The sequence below is a fragment of the Pan paniscus genome, chromosome 22 (genome assembly GCF_029289425.2).
Source record: "Pan paniscus chromosome 22, NHGRI_mPanPan1-v2.0_pri, whole genome shotgun sequence".
In the NCBI taxonomy this organism is placed as follows: Eukaryota; Metazoa; Chordata; class Mammalia; order Primates; family Hominidae; genus Pan; species Pan paniscus.
Window position 1 is genome coordinate 6,299,509 of NC_073271.2, and position 18,002 is coordinate 6,317,510.

An 18,002-nucleotide genomic window follows, 5' to 3' on the forward strand; every position below is an offset into this window, starting at 1 on the left:
TGTACAGTAAATCTATTTCATATAGTGTACATATAGTATTAAATAAAGTACACCAAATACATTTTATATACTGTAAATAAAATATACAAATGTACAGTAAATATATATTACATACTGTACATAAAATATCAAAAAGTACACCAAATATGTGTTATATATACTGTAAATAAGCTATCAAAAACTACAGTAATTATATTTAATATACTGTATATAAAATATCAAAAATTACACTAAATGCATATTATATACTGTAAATAAAATATCAAATAGTACAGCAAATATTTATTACACACTCTATGTAAAATATCAAAAACTACACCAAATATATGTTATATAATTTGCATAAAATATCAAAAGTACACCAAATATATATTATATACTCTACATTAAATATCAAAATGCACAGTAAATTTATTTCATATATTGTACATATAATATTAACTGAAAGTACACCAAATACATTTTATATACCTAAAATAAAATATCCAAAAGCACAGTAAATATATATTACATACTGTACAAAAAATATCAAAAAGTACACCAAATATGTGTTATATATACTGTAAATAAACAATCAAAAACTACAGTAATTATATTTAATATACTGCACATAAAATATCAAAAATTACACGAAATGTATACTATATACTGTAAAAAAAATCTAAAGTTACAGTAAATATATATTACACACTCTATGTAAAATATCAAAAACTACGCCAAATATATATTATATAATTTACATAAAATATCAAAAGTACACCAAATAGAGATTATATACTGTACATAAAATATTAAAAAGTCCAGTAAATATATTTCATATATTGTACATATAATATTAACTAATAGTACACCAAATACATTTTATATACAGTAAATAAAATATCCAGTAGTACAGTAAATATATATTACATACTGTACATAAAATATCAAAAAGTACACCAAATATGTGTTATATGTACTGTAAATAAACTATAAAAACTACAGTAATTATATTTCATATACTGTACATAAAATATCAAAAATTACACTAAATGCTTATTATATACTGTAAATAAAATATCAAATAGTACAGTAAATATTTATTACACACTCTATGTAAAATATCAAAAACTACACCAAATATGTGTTATATATACTGTAAATAAACAATCAAGAAATACAGAAGTTTTATTTAATATACTGTACATAAAATATCAAAAATTACACGAAATGTATACTATATACTGTAAAAAAAATCTAAAATTACAGTAAATATATATTACACAATCTATGTAAAATATCAAAAACTACACCAAATATATGTTATATAATTTACATAAACTATCAAAAGTACACCAAATAGATATAATATACTGTACATAAAATATCAAAAAGTACAGTAAATATATTTCATATATTGTCTATATAATATTAACTAAAAGTACACCAAATACATTTTATATACTGTAAATAAAATATCCAATAGTACCGTAAATATATATTACATACTGTACATAAAATATCAAAAAGTACAACAAATATGTGTTATATATACTGTACATAAGCTATCAAAAACTACAGTAATTAAATTTAATATACTGTACATAAAATATCAAAAATTACACTAAATGCGTATTATATACTGTAAATAAAATATGAAAAAGGACAGTAAATATATATTACACACTCTATCTAAAATATCAAAAACTACACCAAATATATGTTATATAATTTACATAAAATATCAAAAGTACACCAAATATATATTATATACTGTACATAAAATATCAAAAAGTACAGTAAATATATTGCAGATATTGTACATATAATATTAACTAAAAGTACACCAAATACATTTTATATACTGTAAATAAAATATCCAAAAGTACAGTAAATATATATTACATACTGTACACAAAATATCAAAAAGTACACCAAATATGTGTTGTATATACTGTAAATAAACCATAAAATCTACAATAATTATATTTAATATACTGTACGTAAAATATCAAAAATTACACTAAATGCATATTATATAATGTAAATAAAATATCAAATAGTACAGTAAATATTTATTACACACTCTATGTAAAATATCAAAAACTACACCAAATATATGTTATATAATTAACATAAAATATCAAATGTACACCAAATACATATTATATGCTGTACATAAAATATCAAAAATTACACGAAATGTATGCTATATACTGTAAAAAAATCTAAAATTACAGTAAATATATATTACACACTCTATGTAAAATATCAAAAACTACACCAAATATATATTATATAATTTACATAAAATATCAAAGTACACAAAATATATTTTATATAATGTACATAAAATATCAAAAAGTATAGTAAATGTATTGCAAATATTGTACGTATAATATTAACTAAAAGTACACCAAATACATTTTATATACTGTAAATAAAATATCCAAAAGTACAGTAAATATATATTACATAGTGTTCATAAAATATCAAAAAGTACACCAAATATGTGTTATATATACTGTGAATAAACTATAAAAACTGTAGTAATTATATTTAATATACTGTACATAAAATATCGAAAATTAGACAAAATGTATATTGTATACTGTTAATAAAATATCAAAAATTACAGTAAATATATATTACACATTCTATTTAAAATATCAAAACTACACCAAAATATATTTTATAATTTACATAAAATATCAAAAGGACACCGAATATATCTGATATACTGTACATAAAATATGAAAATGTACAGTAAATATATTTCATATATTGTACATATAATATTAAATAAAGTACACCAAATATATTTTATATACTGTAAATAAACCATCCAAAAGTACAGTAAATATGTATTACATACTGTAAATAAAATATCAAAAAGTACACCAAATGTGTTATATATAATGTAAATAAGCTATCAAAAACTACAGTAATTATATTTAATATACTGTACATAAAATATCAAAAGTTACACGAAATGCATATTATATACTGTAAATAAAATATCAAATAGTACAGTGAATATTTATTACACACTCCATGTAAAATATCAAAAACTACACCAAATATATGTTATACAATTTACATAAAATATCAAAAGTACACCAAATATATATTATATACTCTACATAAAATATCAAATTGCACAGTATATCTATTTCATATATTGTACATATAATATTAACTGAAAGTACACCAAATACATTTTATATACTGTAAATAAAATATCCAAAAGCACAGTAAATATATATTACATACTGTACATAAAATATCAAAAAGTACACCAAATATGTGTTATATATACTGTAAACAATGAAAAAGTACAGTAATTATATTTAATATACTGTACATAAAATATCAACAATTACACGAAATGTATATTATATAGTGTAAAAAATATATCTAAAATTACAGTAAATATAAATTACACACTCTATGTAAAATATCAAAAACTATGCCAAATATATATTATATAATTTACATAAAATATAAAAAGTACACCAAATAGATATTATATACTGGACATAAAATATCAAAAAGTACAATAAATATATTTCATATATTGTACGTATAATATTAACTAAAAGTACACCAAATATATTTTATATACTGTAAATAAAATATCCAATAGTACAGTAAATATATATTACATACTGTACATAAAATAACAAAAAGTACACCAAATATGTGTTATATATACTGTAAATAATCTATAAATAGTACAGTAATTATATTTAATATACTGTACATAAAATATGAAAAATTACACAAAATGCATATTATATACTGTAAATAAAATATCAAATAGTACAGTAACTATTTATTACACACTCTATGTAAAATATCAAAAACTACACCAAATATATTTTATATAATTTACATAAAATATCAAAAGTACACCAAATATATATTATATACTGTACATAAAATATCAAAAATTACACGAAATGTATACTATATATTGTAAAAAATATCTAAAATTACAGTAAATATATATTACACCCTCTATGTAAAATATCAAAAACTACGCCAAATATATATTATATAATTTACATAAAATATCAAAATTACACCAAATATATATTATATACTGTACATAAAATATCAAAAATTACAGCAAATATATTGCAAATATTGTACATATAATATTTTCTAAAAGTACACCAAATACATTTTATATACTGTAAATAAAATATCCAAAATCACAGTAAATATATATTACATACTGTACATTAAATATCAAAAAGTACACCAAATATGTGTTATATATACTGTAAATAAACAATCAAAAACTACAGTAATTATGTTTAATATACAGTACATAAAATATGAAATATTACACGAAATGTATACTATATACTGTACAAAAATATCTAAAATTACATTAAATATATATTACACACTGTATGTAAAATATCAAAAACTACGCCAAATATATATTATATAATTGACATAAAATATCAAAAGTACACCAAATAGATATTATATACTGTACATAAAATATCAAAAAGTACAGTAAATATATATTATATACTGTATATTAAATATCAAAATGCACAGTAAATCTATTTCATATATTGTACATATAATATTAACTGAAAGTACACCAAATACATTTTATATAATGTAAATAAAATGTCCAAAAGCACAGTAAATATATATTACATACTGTACATAAAATATCAAAAAGAACACCAAATATGTGTTATATATACTGTAAATAAACAATCAAAAAATACAGTAATTATATTTAATATACCGTACATAAAATATCAAAAATTACACGAAATGTATACTATATACCGTAAAAAAAAATCTAAAATTACAGTAAATATATATTACACACTCTATGTAAAATATCAAAAACTACACCAAATATATATTATATAATTTACATAAAATATCAAAAGTACACCAAATAGATATTATATACTGTACATAAAATATCAAAAAGTACAGAAAATATATTTCATATAATGTACATATAATATTAACTAAAAGTACACCAAATACATTGTATATACTGTAAATAAAATATCCAATTGTACAGTAAATATATATTACATACTGTACATAAAATATCAAAAAGTACACAAAATATGTGTTATATATACTGTAAATAAGCTATCAAAAACTACAGTAATTATATTTAATATACTGTACATAAAATATCAAAAATTACACTAAATGCATATTATATACTGTAAATAAAACATCAAATAGTACAGCAAATATTTATTACACGCTCTATGTAAAATCAGAAACTACACCAAATACATGTTATATAATTTAGATAAAACATAAAAAGTACGCAAAATATATATTATATACTGTACATAAAATATCAAAATGCACACTAAACCTATTTCATATATTGTACATATAACATTAACTGAAAGTACACCAAATACATTTTATGTACTGTAAATTAAATATCCAAAAGCACAGTAAATATATATTACATAGTGTACATAAAATATCAAAAAGTACACCAAATATGTGTTATATATACTGTAAATAAACAATCAAAAACTACAGTAATTGTATTTAATATACTGTACATAAAATATCAAAAATTACACGAAATGTATACTATATACTGTAAAAAAATCTAAAGTTACAGTAAATACATATTACACACTCTATGTAAAACATCAAAAACTACGCCAAATATATATTATCTAATTTACATAAAATATAAAATGTACACCAAATAGATATTATATACAGTACATAAAATATCAAAATGTACAGTAAATATATTTCATATATTGTACATATAATATTAACAAAAGGAACACCAGATACGTTTTTTATTCGGTAAATAAAATATCCAATAGTACAGTAAATGTATATTACATACTGTACATAAAATATCAAAATGTACACCAAATATGTGTTATATATACTCTAAATAAACTATAATAACTACAGTAGTTATATTTAATATAATGTACATAAAATATCAAAAATTACACTAAATGCATGCTATATACTGTAAATAAAATATCAAATATTACAGTAAATATTTATAACACACTCTATGTAAAATATCAAAAACTACACCAAATATATGTTATATAATTTACATAAACTATCAAAAGTACACCAAATATATATTATTTACTGTACATAAAATATCAAAAATTACACGAAATGTATACCATATACTGTAAATAAAATCTAAAATTACAGTAAATATATATTACACACTCTATGTAAAATATCAAAAACTACGCCAAATATATATTATATAATTTACATAAAATATCAAATCTACACCAAATATATATTATTTACTGTACATAAAATATCAAAATGACCGTAAATATATTGCAAATATTGTACATATAATATTAACTAAAAGTACACCAATACATTTTATATACTGTAAATAAAATATCCAAAAGAACAGTAAATATATATTACATACTGTACATAAAATATCAAAAAGTACACCAAATAGGTGTTATATATACTGTGAATAAACTATAAAAACTACAGTAACTATATTTAATACACTGTACATAAAATATCAAAAATTACACAAAATGTATATTATATAGTGTAAATAAAATATCAAAAATTACGGTAAACATATATTACACATTCTTTTTAAAATATCAAAAACTACACCAAAAATATACTTTATAATTTAAACAAAATATCAAAAGTACACTTAATATATTTTATATACTGTACATAAAATATGAAAATGTACAGTAAATCTATTTCATATAGTGTACATATAGTATTAAATAAAGTACACCAAATACATTTTATATACTGTAAATAAAATATACAAATGTACAGTAAATATATATTACATACTGTACATAAAATATCAAAAAGTACACCAAATATGTGTTATATATACTGTAAATAAGCTATCAAAAACTACAGTAATTATATTTAATATACTGTATATAAAATATCAAAAATTACACTAAATGCATATTATATACTGTAAATAAAATATCAAATAGTACAGCAAATATTTATTACACACTCTATGTAAAATATCAAAAACTACACCAAATATATGTTATATAATTTGCATAAAATATCAAAAGTACACCAAATATATATTATATACTCTACATTAAATATCAAAATGCACAGTAAATTTATTTCATATATTGTACATATAATATTAACTGAAAGTACACAAAATACATTTTATATACCTAAAATAAAATATCCAAAAGCACAGTAAATATATATTACATACTGTACAAAAAATATCAAAAAGTACACCAAATATGTGTTATATATACTGTAAATAAACAATCAAAAACTACAGTAATTATATTTAATATACTGCACATAAAATATCAAAAATTACACGAAATGTATACTATATACTGTAAAAAAAATCTAAAGTTACAGTAAATATATATTACACACTCTATGTAAAATATCAAAAACTACGCCAAATATATATTATATAATTTACATAAAATATCAAAAGTACACCAAATAGAGATTATATACTGTACATAAAATATTAAAAAGTCCAGTAAATATATTTCATATATTGTACATATAATATTAACTAATAGTACACCAAATACATTTTATATACAGTAAATAAAATATCCAGTAGTACAGTAAATATATATTACATACTGTACATAAAATATCAAAAAGTACACCAAATATGTGTTATATGTACTGTAAATAAACTATAAAAACTACAGTAATTATATTTCATATACTGTACATAAAATATCAAAAATTACACTAAATGCTTATTATATACTGTAAATAAAATATCAAATAGTACAGTAAATATTTATTACACACTCTATGTAAAATATCAAAAACTACACCAAATATGTGTTATATATACTGTAAATAAACAATCAAGAAATACAGAAGTTTTATTTAATATACTGTACATAAAATATCAAAAATTACACGAAATGTATACTATATACTGTAAAAAAAATCTAAAATTACAGTAAATATATATTACACAATCTATGTAAAATATCAAAAACTACACCAAATATATGTTATATAATTTACATAAACTATCAAAAGTACACCAAATAGATATAATATACTGTACATAAAATATCAAAAAGTACAGTAAATATATTTCATATATTGTCTATATAATATTAACTAAAAGTACACCAAATACATTTTATATACTGTAAATAAAATATCCAATAGTACCGTAAATATATATTACATACTGTACATAAAATATCAAAAAGTACAACAAATATGTGTTATATATACTGTACATAAGCTATCAAAAACTACAGTAATTAAATTTAATATACTGTACATAAAATATCAAAAATTACACTAAATGCGTATTATATACTGTAAATAAAATATGAAAAAGGACAGTAAATATATATTACACACTCTATCTAAAATATCAAAAACTACACCAAATATATGTTATATAATTTACATAAAATATCAAAAGTACACCAAATATATATTATATACTGTACATAAAATATCAAAAAGTACAGTAAATATATTGCAGATATTGTACATATAATATTAACTAAAAGTACACCAAATACATTTTATATACTGTAAATAAAATATCCAAAAGTACAGTAAATATATATTACATACTGTACACAAAATATCAAAAAGTACACCAAATATGTGTTGTATATACTGTAAATAAACCATAAAATCTACAATAATTATATTTAATATACTGTACGTAAAATATCAAAAATTACACTAAATGCATATTATATACTGTAAATAAAATATCAAATAGTACAGTAAATATTTATTACACACTCTATGTAAAATATCAAAAACTACACCAAATATATGTTATATAATTAACATAAAATATCAAATGTACACCAAATACATATTATATGCTGTACATAAAATATCAAAAATTACACGAAATGTATGCTATATACTGTAAAAAAATCTAAAATTACAGTAAATATATATTACACACTCTATGTAAAATATCAAAAACTACACCAAATATATATTATATAATTTACATAAAATATCAAAGTACACAAAATATATTTTATATAATGTACATAAAATATCAAAAAGTATAGTAAATGTATTGCAAATATTGTACGTATAATATTAACTAAAAGTACACCAAATACATTTTATATACTGTAAATAAAATATCCAAAAGTACAGTAAATATATATTACATAATGTTCATAAAATATCAAAAAGTACACCAAATATGTGTTATATATACTGTGAATAAACTATAAAAACTGTAGTAATTATATTTAATATACTGTACATAAAATATCGAAAATTAGACAAAATGTATATTGTATACTGTTAATAAAATATCAAAAATTACAGTAAATATATATTACACATTCTATTTAAAATATCAAAACTACACCAAAATATATTTTATAATTTACATAAAATATCAAAAGGACACCGAATATATCTGATATACTGTACATAAAATATGAAAATGTACAGTAAATATATTTCATATATTGTACATATAATATTAAATAAAGTACACCAAATATATTTTATATACTGTAAATAAACCATCCAAAAGTACAGTAAATATGTATTACATACTGTAAATAAAATATCAAAAAGTACACCAAATGTGTTATATATAATGTAAATAAGCTATCAAAAACTACAGTAATTATATTTAATATACTGTACATAAAATATCAAAAGTTACACGAAATGCATATTATATACTGTAAATAAAATATCAAATAGTACAGTGAATATTTATTACACACTCCATGTAAAATATCAAAAACTACACCAAATATATGTTATACAATTTACATAAAATATCAAAAGTACACCAAATATATATTATATACTCTACATAAAATATCAAATTGCACAGTATATCTATTTCATATATTGTACATATAATATTAACTGAAAGTACACCAAATACATTTTATATACTGTAAATAAAATATCCAAAAGCACAGTAAATATATATTACATACTGTACATAAAATATCAAAAAGTACACCAAATATGTGTTATATATACTGTAAACAATGAAAAAGTACAGTAATTATATTTAATATACTGTACATAAAATATCAACAATTACACGAAATGTATATTATATAGTGTAAAAAATATATCTAAAATTACAGTAAATATAAATTACACACTCTATGTAAAATATCAAAAACTATGCCAAATATATATTATATAATTTACATAAAATATAAAAAGTACACCAAATAGATATTATATACTGGACATAAAATATCAAAAAGTACAATAAATATATTTCATATATTGTACGTATAATATTAACTAAAAGTACACCAAATATATTTTATATACTGTAAATAAAATATCCAATAGTACAGTAAATATATATTACATACTGTACATAAAATAACAAAAAGTACACCAAATATGTGTTATATATACTGTAAATAAACTATAAATAGTACAGTAATTATATTTAATATACTGTACATAAAATATGAAAAATTACACAAAATGCATATTATATACTGTAAATAAAATATCAAATAGTACAGTAACTATTTATTACACACTCTATGTAAAATATCAAAAACTACACCAAATATATTTTATATAATTTACATAAAATATCAAAAGTACACCAAATATATATTATATACTGTACATAAAATATCAAAAATTACACGAAATGTATACTATATATTGTAAAAAATATCTAAAATTACAGTAAATATATATTACACCCTCTATGTAAAATATCAAAAACTACGCCAAATATATATTATATAATTTACATAAAATATCAAAATTACACCAAATATATATTATATACTGTACATAAAATATCAAAAATTACAGTAAATATATTGCAAATATTGTACATATAATATTTTCTAAAAGTACACCAAATACATTTTATATACTGTAAATAAAATATCCAAAATCACAGTAAATATATATTACATACTGTACATTAAATATCAAAAAGTACACCAAATATGTGTTATATATACTGTAAATAAACAATCAAAAACTACAGTAATTATGTTTAATATACAGTACATAAAATATGAAATATTACACGAAATGTATACTATATACTGTACAAAAATATCTAAAATTACATTAAATATATATTACACACTGTATGTAAAATATCAAAAACTACGCCAAATATATATTATATAATTGACATAAAATATCAAAAGTACACCAAATAGATATTATATACTGTACATAAAATATCAAAAAGTACAGTAAATATATATTATATACTGTATATTAAATATCAAAATGCACAGTAAATCTATTTCATATATTGTACATATAATATTAACTGAAAGTACACCAAATACATTTTATATAATGTAAATAAAATGTCCAAAAGCACAGTAAATATATATTACATACTGTACATAAAATATCAAAAAGAACACCAAATATGTGTTATATATACTGTAAATAAACAATCAAAAAATACAGTAATTATATTTAATATACCGTACATAAAATATCAAAAATTACACGAAATGTATACTATATACCGTAAAAAAAAATCTAAAATTACAGTAAATATATATTACACACTCTATGTAAAATATCAAAAACTACACCAAATATATATTATATAATTTACATAAAATATCAAAAGTACACCAAATAGATATTATATACTGTACATAAAATATCAAAAAGTACAGAAAATATATTTCATATAATGTACATATAATATTAACTAAAAGAACACCAAATACATTGTATATACTGTAAATAAAATATCCAATTGTACAGTAAATATATATTACATACTGTACATAAAATATCAAAAGGTACACAAAATATGTGTTATATATACTGTAAATAAGCTATCAAAAACTACAGTAATTATATTTAATATACTGTACATAAAATATCAAAAATTACACTAAATGCATATTATATACTGTAAATAAAACATCAAATAGTACAGCAAATATTTATTACACGCTCTATGTAAAATATCAGAAACTACACCAAATACATGTTATATAATTTAGATAAAATATCAAAAGTACGCAAAATATATATTATATACTGTACATAAAATATCAAAATGCACACTAAACCTATTTCATATATTGTACATATAACATTAACTGAAAGTACACCAAATACATTTTATGTACTGTAAATTAAATATCCAAAAGCACAGTAAATATATATTACATAGTGTACATAAAATATCAAAAAGTACACCAAATATGTGTTATATATACTGTAAATAAACAATCAAAAACTACAGTAATTGTATTTAATATACTGTACATAAAATATCAAAAATTACACGAAATGTATACTATATACTGTAAAAAAATCTAAAGTTACAGTAAATACATATTACACACTCTATGTAAAATATCAAAAACTACGCCAAATATATATTATCTAATTTACATAAAATATAAAATGTACACCAAATAGATATTATATACAGTACATAAAATATCAAAATGTACAGTAAATATATTTCATATATTGTACATATAATATTAACAAAAGGAACACCAGATACGTTTTTTATTCTGTAAATAAAATATCCAATAGTACAGTAAATATATATTACATACTGTACATAAAATATCAAAATGTACACCAAATATGTGTTATATATACTCTAAATAAACTATAATAACTACAGAAGTTATATTTAATATAATGTACATAAAATATCAAAAATTACACTAAATGCATGCTATATACTGTAAATAAAATATCAAATATTACAGTAAATATTTATAACACACTCTATGTAAAATATCAAAAACTACACCAAATATATGTTATATAATTTACATAAACTATCAAAAGTACACCAAATATATATTATTTACTGTACATAAAATATCAAAAATTACACGAAATGTATACCATATACTGTAAATAAAATCTAAAATTACAGTAAATATATATTACACACTCTATGTAAAATATCAAAAACTACGCCAAATATATATTATATAATTTACATAAAATATCAAATCTACACCAAATATATATTATTTACTGTACATAAAATATCAAAATGACCGTAAATATATTGCAAATATTGTACATATAATATTAACTAAAAGTACACCAATACATTTTATATACTGTAAATAAAATATCCAAAAGAACAGTAAATATATATTACATACTGTACATAAAATATCAAAAAGTACACCAAATAGGTGTTATATATACTGTGAATAAACTATAAAAACTACAGTAACTATATTTAATACACTGTACATAAAATATCAAAAATTACACAAAATGTATATTATATAGTGTAAATAAAATATCAAAATTACGGTAAATATATATTACACATTCTTTTTAAAATATCAAAAACTACACCAAAAATATACTTTATAATTTAAACAAAATATCAAAAGTACACTTAATATATTTTATATACTGTACAGAAAATATGAAAATGTACAGTAAATCTATTTCATATAGTGTACATATAGTATTAAATAAAGTACACCAAATACATTTTATATACTGTAAATAAAATATACAAATGTACAGTAAATATATATTACATACTGTACATAAAATATCAAAAAGTACACCAAATATGTGTTATATATACTGTAAATAAGCTATCAAAAACTACAGTAATTATATTTAATATACTGTACATAAAATATCAAAAATTACACTAAATGCATATTATATACTGTAAATAAAATATCAAATAGTACAGCAAATATTTATTACACACTCTATGTAAAATATCAAAAACTACACCAAATATATGTTATATAATTTGCATAAAATATCAAAAGTACACCAAATATATATTATATACTCTACATTAAATATCAAAATGCACAGTAAATTTATTTCATATATTGTACATATAATATTAACTGAAAGTACACCAAATACATTTTATATACCTAAAATAAAATATCCAAAAGCACAGTAAATATATATTACATACTGTACAAAAAATATCAAAAAGTACACCAAATATGTGTTATATATACTGTAAATAAACAATCAAAAACTACAGTAATTATATTTAATATACTGCACATAAAATATCAAAAATTACACGAAATGTATACTATATACAGTAAAAAAATCTAAAGTTACAGTAAATATATATTACACACTCTATGTAAAATATCAAAAACTACGCCAAATATATATTATATAATTTACATAAAATATCAAAAGTACACCAAATAGAGATTATATACTGTACATAAAATATTAAAAAGTCCAGTAAATATATTTCATATATTGTACATATAATATTAACTAATAGTACAACAAATACATTTTATATACAGTAAATAAAATATCCAGTAGTACAGTAAATATATATTACATACTGTACATAAAATATCAAAAATTACACCAAATATGTGTTATATGTACTGTAAATAAACTATAAAAACTACAGTAATTATATTTCATATACTGTACATAAAATATCAAAAATTACACTAAATGCTTATTATATACTGTAAATAAAATATCAAATAGTACAGTAAATATTTATTACACACTCTATGTAAAATATCAAAAACTACACCAAATATGTGTTATATATACTGTAAATAAACAATCAAAAATTACAGTAATTATATTTAATATACTGTACATAAAATATCAAAAATTACACGAAATGTATACTATATACTGTAAAAAAAATCTAAAATTACAGAAAATATATATTACACACTCAATGTAAAATATCAAGAACTACGCCAAATATGTATTAGATAATTTACATAAAATATCAAATGTACACCAAATATATATTATATACTGTACATAAAATATCAAAAAGTACAGTAAATATATTGCAAATATAGTACATATAATATTAACTAAAAGTACACCAAATATATTTTATATACTGTAAATAATATATCCAAATGTACAGTAAATATATATTACAAACTGTACATAAAATATCAAAAAGTACACCAAATATGTGTTATATATACTGTAAATAAACAATCAAGAAATACAGAAGTTTTATTTAATATACTGTACATAAAATATCAAAAATTACACGAAATGTATACTATATACTGTAAAAAAATCTAAAATTACAGTAAATATATATTACACAATCTATGTAAAATATCAAAAACTACACCAAATATATGTTATATAATTTACATAAACTATCAAAAGTACACCAAATAGATATAATATACTGTACATAAAATATCAAAAAGTACAGTAAATATATTTCATATATTGTCTATATAATATTAACTAAAAGTACACCAAATACATTTTATATACTGTAAATAAAATATCCAATACTACCGTAAATATATATTACATACTGTACATAAAATATCAAAAAGTACAACAAATATGTGTTATATATACTGTACATAAGCTATCAAAAACTACAGTAATTAAATTTAATATACTGTACATAAAATATCAAAAATTACACTAAATGCGTATTATATACTGTAAATAAAATATGAAAAAGGACAGTAAATATATATTACACACTCTATCTAAAATATCAAAAACTACACCAAATATATGTTATATAATTTACATAAAATATCAAAAGTACACCAAATATATATTATATACTGTACATAAAATATCAAAAAGTACAGTAAATATATTGCAGATATTGTACATATAATATTAACTAAAAGTACACCAAATACATTTTATATACTGTAAATAAAATATCCAAAAGTACAGTAAATATATATTACATACTGTACACAAAATATCAAAAAGTACACCAAATATGTGTTGTATATACTGTAAATAAACCATAAAATATACAATAATTATATTTAATATACTGTACGTAAAATATCAAAAATTACACTAAATGAATATTATATACTGTAAATAAAATATCAAATAGTACAGTAAATATTTATTACACACTCTATGTAAAATATCAAAAACTACACCAAATATATGTTATATAATTTACATAAAATATCAAATGTACATCAAATACATATTATATGCTGTACATAAAATATCAAAAATTACACGAAATGTATGCTATATACTGTAAAAAAATCTAAAATTACAGTAAATATATATTACACACTCTATGTAAAATATCAAAAACTACACCAAATATATATTATATAATTTACATAAAATATCAAACTACACAAAATATATTTTATATAATGTACATAAAATATCAAAAAGTATAGTAAATGTATTGCAAATATTGTACGTATAATATTAACTAAAAGTACACCAAATACATTTTATATACTGTAAATAAAATATCCCAAAGTACAGTAAATATATATTACATAATGTTCATAAAATATCAAAAAGTACACCAAATATGTGTTATATATACTGTAAATAAACTATAAAAACTGTAGTAATTATATTTAATATACTGTACATAAAATATCGAAAATTAGACAAAATGTATATTGTATACTGTTAATAAAATATCAAAAATTACAGTAAATATATATTACACATTCTATTTAAAATATCAAAACTACACCAAAAATATATTTTATAATTTACATAAAATATCAAAAGGACACCGAATATATCTGATATACTGTACATAATATATGAAAATGTACAGTAAATATATTTCATATATTGTACATATAATATTAAATAAAGTACACCAAATACATTTTATATACTGTAAATAAACCATCCAAAAGTACAGTAAATATGTATTACATACTGTAAATAAAATATCAAAAAGTACACCAAATATGTGTTATATATAATGTAAATAAGCTATCAAAAACTACAGTAATTATATTTAATATACTGTACATAAAATATCAAAAGTTACACGAAATGCATATTATATACTGTAAATAAAATATCAAATAGTTCAGTGAATATTTATTACACACTCCATGTAAAGTATCAAAAACTACACCAAGTATATGTTATACAATTTACATAAAATATCAAAAGTACACCAAATATATATTATATACTGTACATAAAATATCAAAATGCACAGTATATCCATTTCATATATTGTACATATAATATTAACTGAAAGTACACCAAATACATTTTATATACTGTAAATAAAATATCCAAAAGCACAGTAAATATATATTACATACTGTACATAAAATATCAAAAAGTACACCAAATATGTGTTATATATACTGTAAACAATGAAAAAGTACAGTAATTATATTTAATATACTGTACATAAAATATCAACAATTACACGAAATGTATATTATATAGTGTAAAAAATATATCTAAAATTACAGTAAATATAAATTACACACTCTATGTAAAATATCAAAAACTATGCCAAATATATATTATATAATTTACATAAAATATAAAAAGTACACCAAATAGATATTATATACTGGACATAAAATATCAAAAAGTACAATAAATATATTTCATATATTGTACGTATAATATTAACTAAAAGTACACCAAATATATTTTATATACTGTAAATAAAATATCCAATAGTACAGTAAATATATATTACATACTGTACATAAAATAACAAAAAGTACACCAAATATGTGTTATATATACTGTAAATAAACTATAAATAGTACAGTAATTATATTTAATATACTGTACATAAAATATGAAAAATTACACAAAATGCATATTATATACTGTAAATAAAATATCAAATAGTACAGTAACTATTTATTACACACTCTATGTAAAATATCAAAAACTACACCAAATATATTTTATATAATTTACATAAAATATCAAAAGTACACCAAATATATATTATATACTGTACATAAAATATCAAAAATTACACGAAATGTATACTATATATTGTAAAAAATATCTAAAATTACAGTAAATATATATTACACCCTCTATGTAAAATATCAAAAACTACGCCAAATATATATTATATAATTTACATAAAATATCAAAATTACACCAAATATATATTATATACTGTACATAAAATATCAAAAACTACAGTAAATATATTGCAAATATTGTACATATAATATTTTCTAAAAGTACACCAAATACATTTTATATACTGCAAA